Genomic DNA, 14,308 nt, shown 5'->3' with positions numbered 1-14,308 from the left:
TGCAATAGGAGAAGCCGCCACAATGAGAAGCCTGCACACCACAACAAAGAGTGGCTCCCGCTCACTGCAGCTAGAGAAAGCCCGCGTGCAGCAATGAAGACTTAATGCAGCCAAAAATAATAAATATAAATAAAATAAATTTTAAAAATATATATTAAAAATAACAACACATGTATCGACCCTAAAGCCCAGCAACTCCATTCCTAGAAATGTACTGAAGAGAAATAAAAACATTTGTCAACATAAAAAACCTGAACATGAACGTTCATAGCAGTTTTATTTATGAAAGCCCCAAACTGGAAACAACCCAAATGTCCATTAGCAGCTGAATGGATAAAGGAATTGTGGTACATCCATAAAATGGAATCTACTCAGCAAGAAAAACAAATGAGCTGCTGAGACATGCAGCAATGTGGAGAAATCTGAGACGTGCTACACTGAGTGCAAGAAGCCAGATGGGAAAAGGCCCATACTCTATGACTCTATTTCTATGAGATTTGTTCAATAGGCAAAGTAAGCTATCATGACAGAAAGCACAGCAGTGGGTACCGGGCTGAGGCTGGGAGGGTAGAGTATGGACCCCAAGGTAAACTCAGGAAACTTTCTGGAATGATGGAAATATTCTACATCATGAGACTGGGGTGGTGTTACATAGGTATATACATTTATTAAAACTCATCAAACTATACACGTAAAACGAATGCATTTTATTGTATATAAAGTATACCTCCATGAAGTAAAGAGAGAGAGAAACAGAAAGGGACAAAGAGAAAGAGAGAGAGAGAGAAAGAGAAAGAGAGAGAGAGGTGTCTGATGTCTTCGATGGCATGTTCCCTTTCGAGGAGGCCAATGCATTGTTTCTCTTTCTCCTAAAATCCTCCACAGTAAATCACGTAATCACTAAGAAGCTGAGTTTCACCCTAAAGGGATTATTATCTATGAAACCATGAGAATGCTGATTTTTATTTTTAAAAGGAGAGACCCCTGGTCTTCTGATATATTGGGGAGAGAGTAAAGATTTGATGGAAGGCGGAAGCTCTAGAATGGACACAGCACAGGCTATTTATTACACAGAAACGTGCACAACGCTGGGGCCAAGATTTAGCCAGTACACAACCAATTAGAGGTGGAAAAAAATTAAAACATGTATCTATCAGTTGGTCAATAGCCTCTGCCCTGAGATTTCTAAGCATCTCCCCATCATCCAGGACGCCTTCCCACCTCCCCAGGGTCCAGCAACTTGAAGGTTGGCAGCTACACAGACAAGACCCTATTCCAGTTGTAAGGTGGCTTCCGGGCTGATGGGCTGGTGCCTGGGCACCCTGGAGGGGAAATATTTTTAATGCCTCCCCTGCAAGAACAATATGAGTTAAGAGTAATCCACAAGCATATAGTGATTAAAAGAGCACACTTTGTCAGAATGAATTGCTGCCAATGGAAAAAACACACAAGTGGGATTTTTTTTTAGGCACACGCCATGTAAAAACTCTTAAGGGGTTTTTCCACTTGTAAGCCCGGCTTTGACCCTAATTGCAGACTTGTGTCTCGCTTCCAGATAAACATTTTAAATGATGAGAAGAGGGAAGAATCTTGGAAGAACAGAGAGAAAACCACATCTGATGACTGGAAGCCAGGGATGAGAAATGGGAACACAAGGGGCCCTGAGTGAGAAACTCTTCCGCAGGGCTGGGAGAATCTAGCTCTCCACCCTATTAAATAAACTGAGAAGAGTGAGAGCCTTCTTTGTCACTCCTGAGAACAATTAGTCTTTGTTGCTCAAGTATGGGGGGTGGGGATAGGAAACAATGGTGTTGTGTCCAGTATCTTCCGCAGAGATTATTTCTCCTCCGCAGGTGCTTGGAGAGTTAACAACAGCGTCATACACTGTGTAGACCAATGGACCTACTGCCAGAGGAAATAATTCTATGTTTCAAGTTTTTTTATCTGAAATGAAGCAGGAGGATTCAGATTCCAGTTAATGAGGATTATCTGACTGTAGATGTTAGCTTTGTATGAGGTCAGAGACTCACTGTGCCTGAATTATATAAATTGAAATCCTCAGTGCACGAAAAAGAGAAAAGAGGAGCCATTAGAAAATGAAGGGGACTTGAAAGATAATCACTGCCAGGTTTAAGGGGAGGGCTTGTTTGGATCCTGATTTGAGAAGGCCAACCATGAGAAGACACTCTAGAGACAATCAAAGAGATGTGAATCTGGGTCGTGTAGTGAATGAGAGCAAGGAATTCTTGTTAATTGTTATGGGTCCAATAGTGGCCTGGTGGCTAATTGGAAAGAGAGGGAGGGAGGGAGGAAGGAAGGGAGAAATGAAGGGAACTAACACATGCTAATTTAGGTATTTACAACATGTGGAATGTCATATCAGTATTTTGGATGGTATTTAAATATTTAAAGTTTTGCAGAAAAATGAATGATCTAAAAATTAAATTAGGAAAACAAGTCCATTAATAACAGCATCAAAAAGGATAAAATATTGGGTTGGCCAGAAAGTCGTTCAGGTTTTTCGTAAGAGCTTATGGGAAAACCTGAACGGACTTTTTGGCCAACCCGATACTTAGAAATATATTTAAAAAATGCAAAACTTGTACTCTGAAAACTCAAAAAAATTGCTGAAAGAAATTAGAGAAGACTTACATAATTGGAAAGATATCCTATGTTCATGGATCAGAAGATCTAATATTGTTAAGATGTGATACTACCCAATCTGTTGATCTACAGATTCAACACAATTTCTATCAAAATTCCAGCTGCCCACCCCCTTTTTCTTTTTTTTTACAAATTGATAAGCTGATCCTAAAATTCATATGGAAATGCACCCAGAATAGCAAAAACAATCTTGAAAGAAAACAAAGTTAGAAGACGAACACCTCATGATTTCAAACTTAAGGCTACAGTAATCAAGATGGTGTGGTAGGGGCTTCCCTGGTGGCGCAGTGGTTGAGAATCTGCCTGCCAATGCAGGGGACACGGGTTCGAGCCCTGGTCTGGGAAGATCCCACATGCCACGGAGCAACTGGGCCCGTGAGCCACAATTACTGAGCCTGTGCGTCTGGAGCCTGTGCTCCGCAACAAGAGAGGCCGCGATGGTGAGAGGCCCGTGCACCGCGATGAAGAGTGGTCCCCACTTGCCGCAACTAGAGAAAGCCCTCACACACAAAAAAAACGAAGACTCAACACAGTCATAAATAAATAAATAAATAAAAGAACATGAATTTCTTTTAAAAAAAAAAAAAAAAAAGATGGTGTGGTACTGCCATGAGGATAGACAAATAGATCAGTGAAATATTTAGAATTGAGAATTCAGAAATAAACCCTCACACTTATGGCTAATTGGTTTTCAACAATGGTGCCAAGACCATTCAATGGGGAAAGAATAGTCTTTTCAACAAGTGATGTCTGAAACTGGATATCCATATGCAAAAGAATGAAGTTGGACCTTTACTTCATGCCATATGCAAAAATTAACTCAAAATGAATCAAAGCCCTAAGTGTAAAAGCTAAAATTATAAAACTTTTAGAAGAAAACATAGGAGTAAAACTTTGAGACCTTGTGTTAGTAGGTTACGACCGTGGCATCCAAACTCCATGGACTTGAACCTCAGTCTGCCACTTCCTTGTTATGGCCAAGTGGGCGGCTTAATTTCGCTTAGTTTCAGCGAAAATGAAGATACAATCAGCCTCATGAGGCTGTTACAAGAACTATATGAGGCAACACTGGCATCTCCCAGAACATGAACTCAGTCTATGTGAGTTCATTGTTAGCCATGTTCTTAGTAAAAGAACATGTAAGCTACAGAGTGAAGCCTATGTATGGACTTGGGTGCAAAATGTAAAATGCCATTTCCAGATTTAAAAAAGCAATTCCAATTTACAAAGCTTGGTGTGAATTCTCTACAATGGGTAATTTTCATGGGATCTGTAGTGTAAAACAGTTTGTTTCAAAGGTCCCAAGAGTAGCATGCTGGAGTCCTCTGGATCAAATTCCACCTGAAGACATTGCTTATGGAGGAACCAGCATTTAAAATTTTTGAATTTGGATGCCTTTACATGGGGCACCTCCTTCCACTGAACCACAAGCCCAACCATTCCTTATTGTATAACCTCAGGCATATCTCACTTGTTTACATCATAGTCTGGTTCCTGAAGATGACTGTTTCTACCCTCTATCTCAAATGCTGTGAAATCTTTGTTGGCTATCCAACTTTCTTCTTACAAATGTTTGGAGAGCCTCTTCTTTTTTTTTTTTTTTTTCTTAAAAAAGACTTAAAATTTTGGAAGGTTTTAAGGTTCTTTTTAATATTTTCAATAACTTAAAAAATATGGCGCTAAAATATTTTAAAAGGTAACATAGACCAGCACTGTCCCAACAGAAGTATCACGCAAGCTACAAATGCAAGTCACTTGCATAATTTTAAATTTTCTAATAGTCACATGAAAAAAGTCAAAAAAACATATTTTATATTCTTCTTTCAAACTAAGTGCTTGAAATCCGGTGTGTATTTTACATTTAGAGTACATCTCAATTTGGAGCGGCTACATTTCAAGTGCTCAATAGCCACGGTTGGCCAGCAGCTTTCGAACTGGACGGCGCAGATATAGGAAACCAATGACAAACCATGCGCTGTAAGACCTTAGAGGAAGAGGTGGGGGTCTACAGGAAAAGAACATTGACATTAGAAACTATTTAAGTGGCAGATTCTGGGGCTTTGGCGGTCACGGTGGTGACAATGGTCATGCTGAAGTTCGAGATGGAGTGAAACGGAGATCATGTGATTCCAGTGCAGGAGTGGGAGGAGAGGATACTCAGGGCTTCCTTTTCTGCTGTGGTTTCTACTTCCATCCTCCCTACTCCAGGCATATTGGGGGTGGGATAGGACAGGGTTGAAGAAAAAGCAAAGAAGAGTAGGTGGGGTTGAGAGAGCACCACTCCTAATATTTAAATCTGCTTTGAGCTCAGGCCCCCACTCAGCGGTGGCCCGAAGGGTCCTGGGGTGAGGATTTTCCAGCTACTCCTGACCTCCCCTCCCCAGCTTCTGAGGCAGCTTCTCTATCTCCAAAGAACAGGCGTTCTGCCTCTGCTCTTCAAGGAATATTATGTTCTCCCAACTGTGATATTTTAGGTGTTTTTGGCAGGAGGTGGGATGGGCAGGGGTGGAAATAACTCACAAATGTTCTCTGAACAAGAAACCAGGAAAGTACAGACACCTGGCCTCAGGATTTTGTTGGCTCCAGGGACATCACTGTAAACCCACTAACACTAATTGCTTTCACATCTGCTCCCATTTCTAGTGGAAATAAAATGCCTCTCCAGCTAATGGGAGACAGAACGCCCGCTTGCTGTTTGTTTACCTCATTTCTTAAGAGCTCTCGCTCCCACCACTCCTCCCCCGGCCCCCAGCCTGAAACCCTTGAAAGGGCATCTTGCGCAAAGCTGGCAGGAGCCTCACATGCACAGAAAGGATGCCTGTGTTCCTGCTGGGGCTGCAGAACTCCCTAATCCTAGACTAAACAAATGCGGGGTGTTGGGGAAGGCAGAAAGGAGAGCGAGAGAAAAGCAAAGGAATCCTACTTGCTTTTAATTCATGCTTCCCGGGATATTTTGGATCTCTTTATTTGACATGAAGTACCAAGATCTGAACCTCAACTTCTGAATTCAGACTTCTGACTGCCAAAGAAGGGAAAAATACAAGTTCAGCTGAAATTGGGGTTTAAGCAAATGGACTCTCAACCCACTGGACCTAACACAGTTGCCCTTTAAAATGATTTATGGCAGCTCACTGGGAAGCCATCTTTGACAGTCCTGTTCTAGCTGGGCTGCCTGTGTTTACCCCTGTGGTAACATGGTCTGTCTCCCCACTGACCGTTGGCAGGACAGCATCTTACACACCCCTCTATCTTCAACGCCGAGCATGGGTCTCGGCAAAGCACAGGTGTAGCTCAGAGCTCTGGCCGTCCCTCCCCTCTCCCCAAAGATTCTAGTAACAGAACCATTCATTTTTAGCTGGACCCACAGTTGCTAAGAATAAAAACTACATTTCCCAGTCTCCCTTGCAGTTAAGTGTGGCCATGTGACTAAGTTCTAGCTAATAGGATATGAGTAGAAGTGATTTTATATATATAATATATATAATATAAAGTTCCCATGGTGCAGTTCTCCATCTCCCTTCTTCCTGTGTGAATACCGACCAGGGTGAGGTCATCTTGGGCCATGCAGTCAAGGACAACACCCAGGGATGGTGGTGTGATAAGACAGGTTCCTGGAGCCTAGACAGTGTGGAGTGTCAGACTGCTTTTGGAGGGGCTGCTGTGTGAGAACGAAACTTATTTTGGAACTGGGTTATGGTAGCTGAAATTACATGCTTAGGATTTATTTGCTGAAGCAAAGAAAGGATGATACCCCTATAACAGAGAACCCCACTGTGATGGTTATTTTATGTGACTGGGCCACAGGGTGCCCAGACATTAGGTCAAACTTTATTCTGCAGTATCTGGAAGGGTGTTTCTGGATGAGATTAACATTTGAACTGGTAGACAGAGTAAGCAGATTGCCCTCCCTAATGTGGGTGGGCCTCATCCGATGAACTGAAGACCTCGGTCTGAAGGCTGAGTAAGAGGGACCTCCTGCTGCCCAGCTGTCTGAGCTATCAGTCTTTTCCTGCCTTTGAGCTAAAACTGAGACATCAGCTCTTCTTGAGTCTCAAGGCTGTTGGCTTTCAGACTAGAACTTACCATTGGCTTCCCTGGTTCTCTGGCCTTTGGACTTGTTCTGGAACTGCATACACCATTGGCTCCAGTGGGTTTCCAGCTCACCGGCCACAGCCTTGGGGCTTCTCGGCCTCCATCACTGTATGACCTATTCCCTTATGATAAATCTCTTTCTTTATTCTTGGCAAACATGGGCTCAGCTGAAAGTTAATGGTTCTGTTACTAGAGAAGAGGAGAGCTGATTTGGGGGAGGAGAGGGGCAGCCGGGGGTCTGTGCTACATCTATAATTTGCTAAGACCCGTGCTAGGCGCTGGAGGTAAAGTGGTGTATAAGATGCGATCCTGCCAGTGGTCAATGGGGAGACAGACAAGGCGTTGTCTAATTACACCATACTGTGAGCTAGAGAGAGATAGATATAGACATAGATCTAGATATATCTCCAATTGGTTCTGTTTCTCCAGAGAGCCCTGAACTAATACACTCACTCTTTGGCTCTCCTTCTGGACAGCCAGCCTCTGGTTCTTCCTACCTCTCTTACTGATGAAGAATCTTACATCCGTGACTAGATTACATGCTCCTGGGCTACAGACGTTCATCTTTCTCATCACCTTCTTTTGTCTCCACCTCCCTCTATATGCTGCCTACTCTAGGCTGGAACAGAGAAGCACTCCATGACCAGACACTTGAATAAAGGATGATATTAAAAACAAAGCCCCTGGGGACTTCCCTGGTGGCGCAGTGGTTAAGAATCTGCCTGTCAATGCAGAGGACAAGGGTTCGAGCCCTGGTCCGGGAAGATCCCACATGCCACGGAGCAACGAAGCCCGTGAGCCACAACTACTGAGCCTGCACTCTAGAGCCTGTGAACCACAACTACTGAACCCACGTGCCACAACTACTGAAGCCTGTGTGCCTAGAGCCCCTGCTCCACAACAAGAGAAGCCACCGCAATGAGAAGCCCGCGCACCACAACGAAGAGTAGCCCCCGCTCGCCGTAAAAACAAAAAGCCCGCGCGCAGCAAATGAAGACAATGAATGCAATGAAGACACAATGCAGCCAAAAATAAACTAATTAATTAATTTAAAAAAAAAAAGAAAACAAAGCCCTTTGTCTTGTCTCTTTGGAGTGCTTTCGAAACACCCTGTTACAATGGCCAAGAAGACTGTCCAAGATGGCCAAGTTCAAACGGCTTATCTTAGCATCAAAACCTTCTTCAAAGCAGAGACTGGGTTTTTGTATAAACATCTTCTGTGTAGCCATGATGTTCTATGCAGTGAAATGAAAGTGGAAAATTGGGGGGAAATTAATTTGGGGGGAAATTAAGATCAAATGGGGCTCAGAGAATAAACTGTTGCAACCAGATTTAGTCAGATGGCTTTTCCTGAGTCACTGAATTTCATCAGGAGAGAACTGCAGACACAAACCCTTTGTTTAACGTAGCTGGTGATGAAATAAATAGGGTGACTCCGACTCGACCCCCTCCCCTCCTCACACCCTTCCAACCGACTTCCCGAGATTGCCCAGACAAAGAGCAGAAGTTCAAAGAATCTCTCTTCTTGGGTCAGCTCCCAGAGGATGGGAGCACTTGCCTTTGCTCCCAGGAAAACCGTGATCGGGTGAAGGTATGTGAGAAGCGTGCCCTTCCCTACGCGACACTGCAGAAGGGAGAGTGGCCCGGAGCCTGTCACGGGACTGTTTGTCTCCATGTGGAGAATGTTTATGAACTGACACATTCGCTCTCCAGCTCAGGAAATAGCTGCCTGGTCAGAACACAATTGAACCTGACCTTGGGCCCCAGCTGTGGCAGGCAGAGGTTAATTTCCTTTCCTCCTTGGGCAGGACCCAGTGCTGATTGTCTTCTTGTGCCTAATTACATTTTCTGCACAATACAGCACGCACCTTATCTCGGGCAGCAGGCAGCTAGGCCAAAGCTTCCCCTGGTTCCTCCCTATGGTTTGAAGTAGAAGTTTGATAAGCGGCACATTTCACTTTAAAAAAAAAAAAAAACAAAAAAAAAAACACTGTTAATTGTGAGGAGAAAGTACTTTTTCCTCCAGTAAAAATGTACAGTTGCCTGTGAGAACTTCCCCATGTGACCTGGCAGGGAGAAAATAGAAAGCAGCCATGAAAAGGAGCTCAGGTGAACAACTTAGAACCTGAAGAAAAGTAGGCCAGTGGGTTGAAATAAAATCCTGCCACAAGCAAGCAAAAGATTTAATAAGCAGGAGACAGTGTGGTGCTGACACAGGCCTTGGGTCCCCTACTTTCACTGTGTTCCTGGCCATCGGTGCTCAATGGCCATCTCAGTTGGGATGATACACTTGTTTATTTAAATGTTCATTTATTTGGGGGTGACTTTATTGCCTTTTGGAGAAATGACACATATTCCTTTTTTTGCTTTTTTACTTAACTCAGAAAACTCTGAAGAGGAAAATGTAACTTCTAAACCCCACCAGCCATCAAGCAACCATCCTTAAGTTAGGTGACCGCGATTGAGTTATATCTTTCTGTACATGTACGGTTAGGAAGATGGGTAGATTTATAGGTAAGAAATAATTTAAAAGGGACTTTACCACACACTATCCTTTCAGTATTTGAACTTGACAGATAAGAAAGAAACTGAAATGAAACAGAATCTGCTGGATTTCTGAAAAGATACAGATTTCAAGCCTGGCAGGAGATTCTGAAGGCAGGGTGAACGTCCAAGGCCAACTGAGGTAAATGACGTCAGAAAGGCAGGTAGCACGGGGAAATAAAACCCCAAGCCCTAAGAGATTTGAACTGTTTTCCTTGGCCCTCTGGAGAGATGCCATCAGTTGAGATAGGGTGGCCTGCTCTGGACTCAGTTTTCTGGAAGCCCAGGGCCTGGCTTTAACACCGCAGCTGGCTCACCCTACATTTGCGTAGATTATCTGACCTCTTCAGAAGGGAGCATCTACCTAGTGCTGGTAAATTCTGACAGTCACAATGAAGGTGGAAAGGAGGTTGTTAGTCACTGAGTATGCTGGCAGGAGAAAAGCGGGGAACAATGTGAAAGCTCAGAATTCGTATCAGGGGACTCCCAGGATAGACCAACGGAGGTCTGACCAGTTTGGATGAAAGATGAAAAAGAGAAGAGAAAGAGTGACGGAGGAAGGCGGGGGGGTGGGAGAAAAAGACACATCTGGCAACCCTGACGCTGAAAACCAAAACCTTATCTACCCCTAACCCCACCCCTTACGCTCTGTCTGGGCAGCGGAAGGCACATCATTATTCACGCAGCGAAGCAGTTTAACCTCAAGGAGACAGTGGGAAATACTTTCAAAGTAACCAGGGCCTCGTACCCAGGTGTATGATAAAGCCTCAAGCTCAGGAAGAGCCAGGGCCCTACGAAGAGCCAAGTTCACGTGTAGCCCTGTCGGCCATTGTCCTTGCCCCCCAGCACTGCCAGAAGGAAGGAGGAGGAACAGAAAGAAGGTTCCAGGCAAGGGGACACCTTAAGTCAGAGACGCCAGCTGTGAAAATGCCAGTGGCTCCAGGCCCTGAAGGAATCACACCTCTGGCTGTCGGCCAGCCTCCTCCACTACGAGGGGAGGACCCAGAGAGACTCCAGCTGTCCGTTCTTATCCAGTTGCAACGGGGGGCCTGTTCTCCTCAGATGCAGGGACAGAGTGTCACCTGGGAGACATCCTGCCCCCCCCACAGAGGTCAGCGGTTGGCCCCCAAGATGAAGGCCTGTCCTCCCAGCCTGTGACAGGAACCAGGCCTGAGGGTGAAAGAGCACATCGGCATTTTCTTCTCTCAACGAACTGAGATTAGACGTCTCCTCACCTGACACTAGCACAGCCTCCGGTGAGAGACCTGGGCTAAGCCTTTGCTTCCGAGGCTGCGTACAGAGGCTCAGCGCATGGGCTTTGGAACCAGGATGCCCAGTTCTGGCTCTGCTGCTTTCTCAAGTTCTTTGTGCCTCTGTTTCCTCATCTGTAAAATGGGAGGAATATTCATAGCTACCTTAGAGCTACTGCAGGGATTAGAGGAGTTGGCCCACGCAGAGCCCTGAGCACAGTTCCAGGACACAGGAAGGGCCATGAGGACCTTTACTACCACTGAGCCCTTAATAAGTGTTGGGGGCTAAATTGTGCCCCTGGAAATTCATATGCTGAAGTCCTTACCCCCAGTACCTCAGAATGTGACTGTACTTGGAGAGAGGGTCTTTCAAGAGGTCATTAAGGTAAAGGAAGTCACGAGGGTGGGCCCTAATCCAGTATGACTGGTGTCCTTATAAGAAGGAGAAATTAGGACACAGATGTGTATAGAAGGAAGACCACGTGAAGACACAGGGAAAAGGCGGCCGTCTACAAGCCAAGGGAGAGGCCTCAGAAGAAACCAACCCTGCTAACACCTTGATCTCAGACTTCTAGCCTCCAGAACGTGAGGAAATAAATTTTGTTGTTGAAGCCACCCGGTCTATGGTACTTTGTTATGGCATCCCCAGCAAACTAAAACACATACAGGTTGACTATCATTTTAGCAGAACTGACATCCAGCCAGTGTGAACCCACGTGGAAGTAGAGCCAGTGTCGCACCTGATTGGTGATATCAGTTATAAAATAGTTTTCACATCTGCCCCACTTCGTGTTAGTCTTATCCCAGTGGTGCTCACCCTTGTGTGAGAGAATCAGCCTTTCGCTACAGAATCAGTGAGAACGGGTCCGCTTTCTGCCCCCCGCATCTTGCCTCCCCTCCGGGCTCACACAGTCCAGGGCTCTGCACCCTCTGAGCATCTCTGCCTCCCTTCCTTGAAGCATGAAAGTTGCAACAGTGAAGGGGTGAAGGGGGCTCCTCTGAGCAAGGCCATCACCAAATCCTCATCTGAGGAGCCCTCGGGTTCCTGCCTGCTTCAGAGAGTGTAGCGTCTGAGGGATGTGACCGGGTTGCTATGACAACAAGCACGGCACGCTGTTTGCTCAGCACCGTTCACAGTCTTCCAGGCAGGCTCGGTGCGGTGCCACCCACTGTACACGCAAGAAGCCCGGGGAGATCTGAACTGGGAAAGAAGTTGTACCAGAGCACTGAGTACACCCAGGCTGATGGCCCCCCTTGCTCTGTCATCAAGTTAGCCATGGCCATCACGTCCCCCTGAAGGTCTGCCCCTGAGACTACGTTCTGCTGTCACCTGGCATTCTCTTTCTCTTGTAAGGTTGTTGGCCACACAGATTTGGTGGAGCATTTGCCCACAGTGCCCTGACCCTTTCACGCTCTCTCGGGCAGCAGGAGAAAGGAGCAGAGGTGAACTTTCAGTCTCACGGATCTGCCTGCGGATAGGCAGCGTGGGGAGTGGGTCACCACTGGCTAGGGATTGTTTAGCTGTTACTGGTCTCCACTCTCTCCTGCCACCACGGTACGTGAGCCCAGCCGGAGTCGGCAAGGACGACAAGGAGTAACAAGCATGCATTCCTCAGCCAAGGTAATCAAAAGAAGAGGTCTGGTCCAAGAAAAACTAATACGATCTTCTTCTAATAGAAGGTACCCACAGGGGCATTCAGTCCAGAAGGGCAGGGAGCTCCCACGTGGCTGGAATTTAGCTCTTTATTCTCCACATCTAAAGTAAGCCAAGGGTGAGGAAACCTGAAAAGAATGTCTGAGCATTCTTTGGCCAAATTGGGAGTGGGAGGAAGCACCGCTTTGAAGCATGCATTGCCCCCCCCCACCAGGGCCACACCAACTACCACTGCCTGGCACGTCAAGCAGCCTGTGCTCCCCTCAAACTAGCACGTGTGTGAACCAACCCACAGCAAAAGCAAACAAACAACCTGGCAGATCAGCCCCCAAGACTCTGCTGAGCGAACCAGGTCCAATCTCATAGTTCAGTTTGGTTCTGTCTCTTGAACAGATTACTGAGAACAGCAACACCTTCGGGAATTATACAGCACAAAGATGTTCGCTGTAAAGAGGCCAACAGAAAATGCATGAGATGGCTAAGCCCCTAAAACCATCACAGAAATCAGGTTCTGGAGTTTACAGTTGATGTTTTCCTCTGCTTTACAGTTGCCAAAGCAAACCACGTTTGTTATACAGAGAAGGGCTTGTTAATACCAGTCCAGTGCAAGTTTTGTCCACCTGTAGAAGGCTGCCACTTAAGAGGAGGTTACCCTGTCTCCTAGTCAGGCTAAGTGTTATTAAACCACTTCTAAGCACCCACTGATATGCCAGGTGCTCTGGGGAGACCACGGGAGACAAACAAAGCACGACCCCTGTTCATTAGCATCTTGCCATCTGGATGGGGAGAAAAGATGTGCATATTTGGAAATGACTGGAGATGGCAGTGCAGTCACACAGGATGGAGGGCCAAATTCCGTGACACAGGTGTCAGTGCTTAAGAATTTGGAGAGTGCCAGAGTCACCCAGCCCTACTGCACATCCAACCAACTAAACAAAACTAGTCAGCAAAGACCGGAGAGGCCGAAGAGCCGAGCTGCTGGTCTGAAATGGGGCAGGTGATGTATCTGGTGGCTCAGGGTCGTCAGGGCTGTCTCTGGCCGGACACGCTGCCCAGCACAGAGTTGGAGAGAGTGAGTCTGAGGGCAACTTCTGGCACCACCACTTGCTGCGTGCGTGACCTTGGGCCCCTCACAGGATCCCCCTGGGCCTCCACAGCCCCAGCTGTAAGTGGAGACTGAAAAACAGCACTCACATCACTGGGTTGTCGTAGAAAGAGCTTCTGCACAGTGCCTGGCACACAGCAAGTGCCTGATAAGTGTCAGCTGTCACTACCATGGGTCTGGACTTCTAAAGGGCTTCCCTCCAGCTAATGGCAGGAGTCAGGATATTCAGTCTGAGGCAAAAGACAGATTCGGTAACAGAAAGAGATTTTAATTTTAAACAAGACAAGGGAGGGAGATTATTTACAAAACAGAAACAGACTCACAGTCACAGAAAACCAAGACAAGAAAATAAACTATGGTTACCAAAGGGGAAAGGGAGTGGGGGAGGAGGGATAAACTAGGAGCTTGGGATTAACAGATACACACCACTAGGTAGAAAATAAACAACAAGGATTTACTGTAACGCACAGGGAACCATATTCAGTCTCTTATAATAACCTACAACGGAAAAGAGTTTTAAAAAATGCACACATATATATATATATGTATATATATATAACTGAATCACTTTGCTGTACACCTGAAACTAATGTAATATTGTAAGTCAACTATACTTCAATGAAAAAAAAAAAAAGGGGGGAGGGAGAGGCCCTAGAGTGCCATGAATATGGCATTAGTCAGAAGAGGCTGTAAGTCAGAGTGAAGGCCACTGTCACCCCAGCCCATGTGGTTAGGAACAGAAGGCTGCCTGCTGTTCCCGCGGGTGACCAGCTGCTGCAGCGCCCAAGCAGGGAACTGAAGTCAACCCTGAAGGCAAGGGGCATCACGACGACGTCCCAGAACACCTAGCGGCAGGGAACGAGCCCAACTGCCTGCTGCAAGGACTCACTCTTCACTGCCTGGATTCAGGCCACTCCCCAGTGCTGTCACCCTTCTCGGTGAGAACACACAGAATATTCCTCAGAGGCTAGACCCAGACACCGTCCCTTTCTCATGTCC

At 46.0% G+C, this 14,308-nt stretch overlaps 1 protein-coding gene across 4 annotated transcripts in view; it reads right to left on the bottom strand.

Moving 5' to 3' along the window:
* GFOD1 (Gfo/Idh/MocA-like oxidoreductase domain containing 1) overlaps nucleotides 1-14,308 on the bottom strand; it is a 109,183-nt gene that overhangs the window by 32,557 nt on the left and 62,318 nt on the right. The window contains exon 1 of one of the 4 annotated variants that reach the window (XM_082344506.1): nucleotides 5,588-5,683. The exons of 2 other annotated variants lie outside the window; for them this stretch is intronic. The gene's annotated coding sequence lies outside the window, so the exon portion shown is untranslated. Of the gene's footprint in view, nucleotides 1-5,587; nucleotides 5,684-14,308 lie in introns of those variants that run through there. One more of the 4 variants, XM_082344505.1, reaches the window with a different exon arrangement.

Source organism: Balaenoptera borealis (genome assembly GCF_965194805.1).
Source record: "Balaenoptera borealis genome assembly, chromosome: 12".
NCBI classification, from domain to species: domain Eukaryota; kingdom Metazoa; phylum Chordata; class Mammalia; order Artiodactyla; family Balaenopteridae; genus Balaenoptera; species Balaenoptera borealis.
The sequence above is the reverse complement of the archived record's forward strand: the minus strand, read 5'-3'. Positions and strand labels throughout refer to the sequence as shown.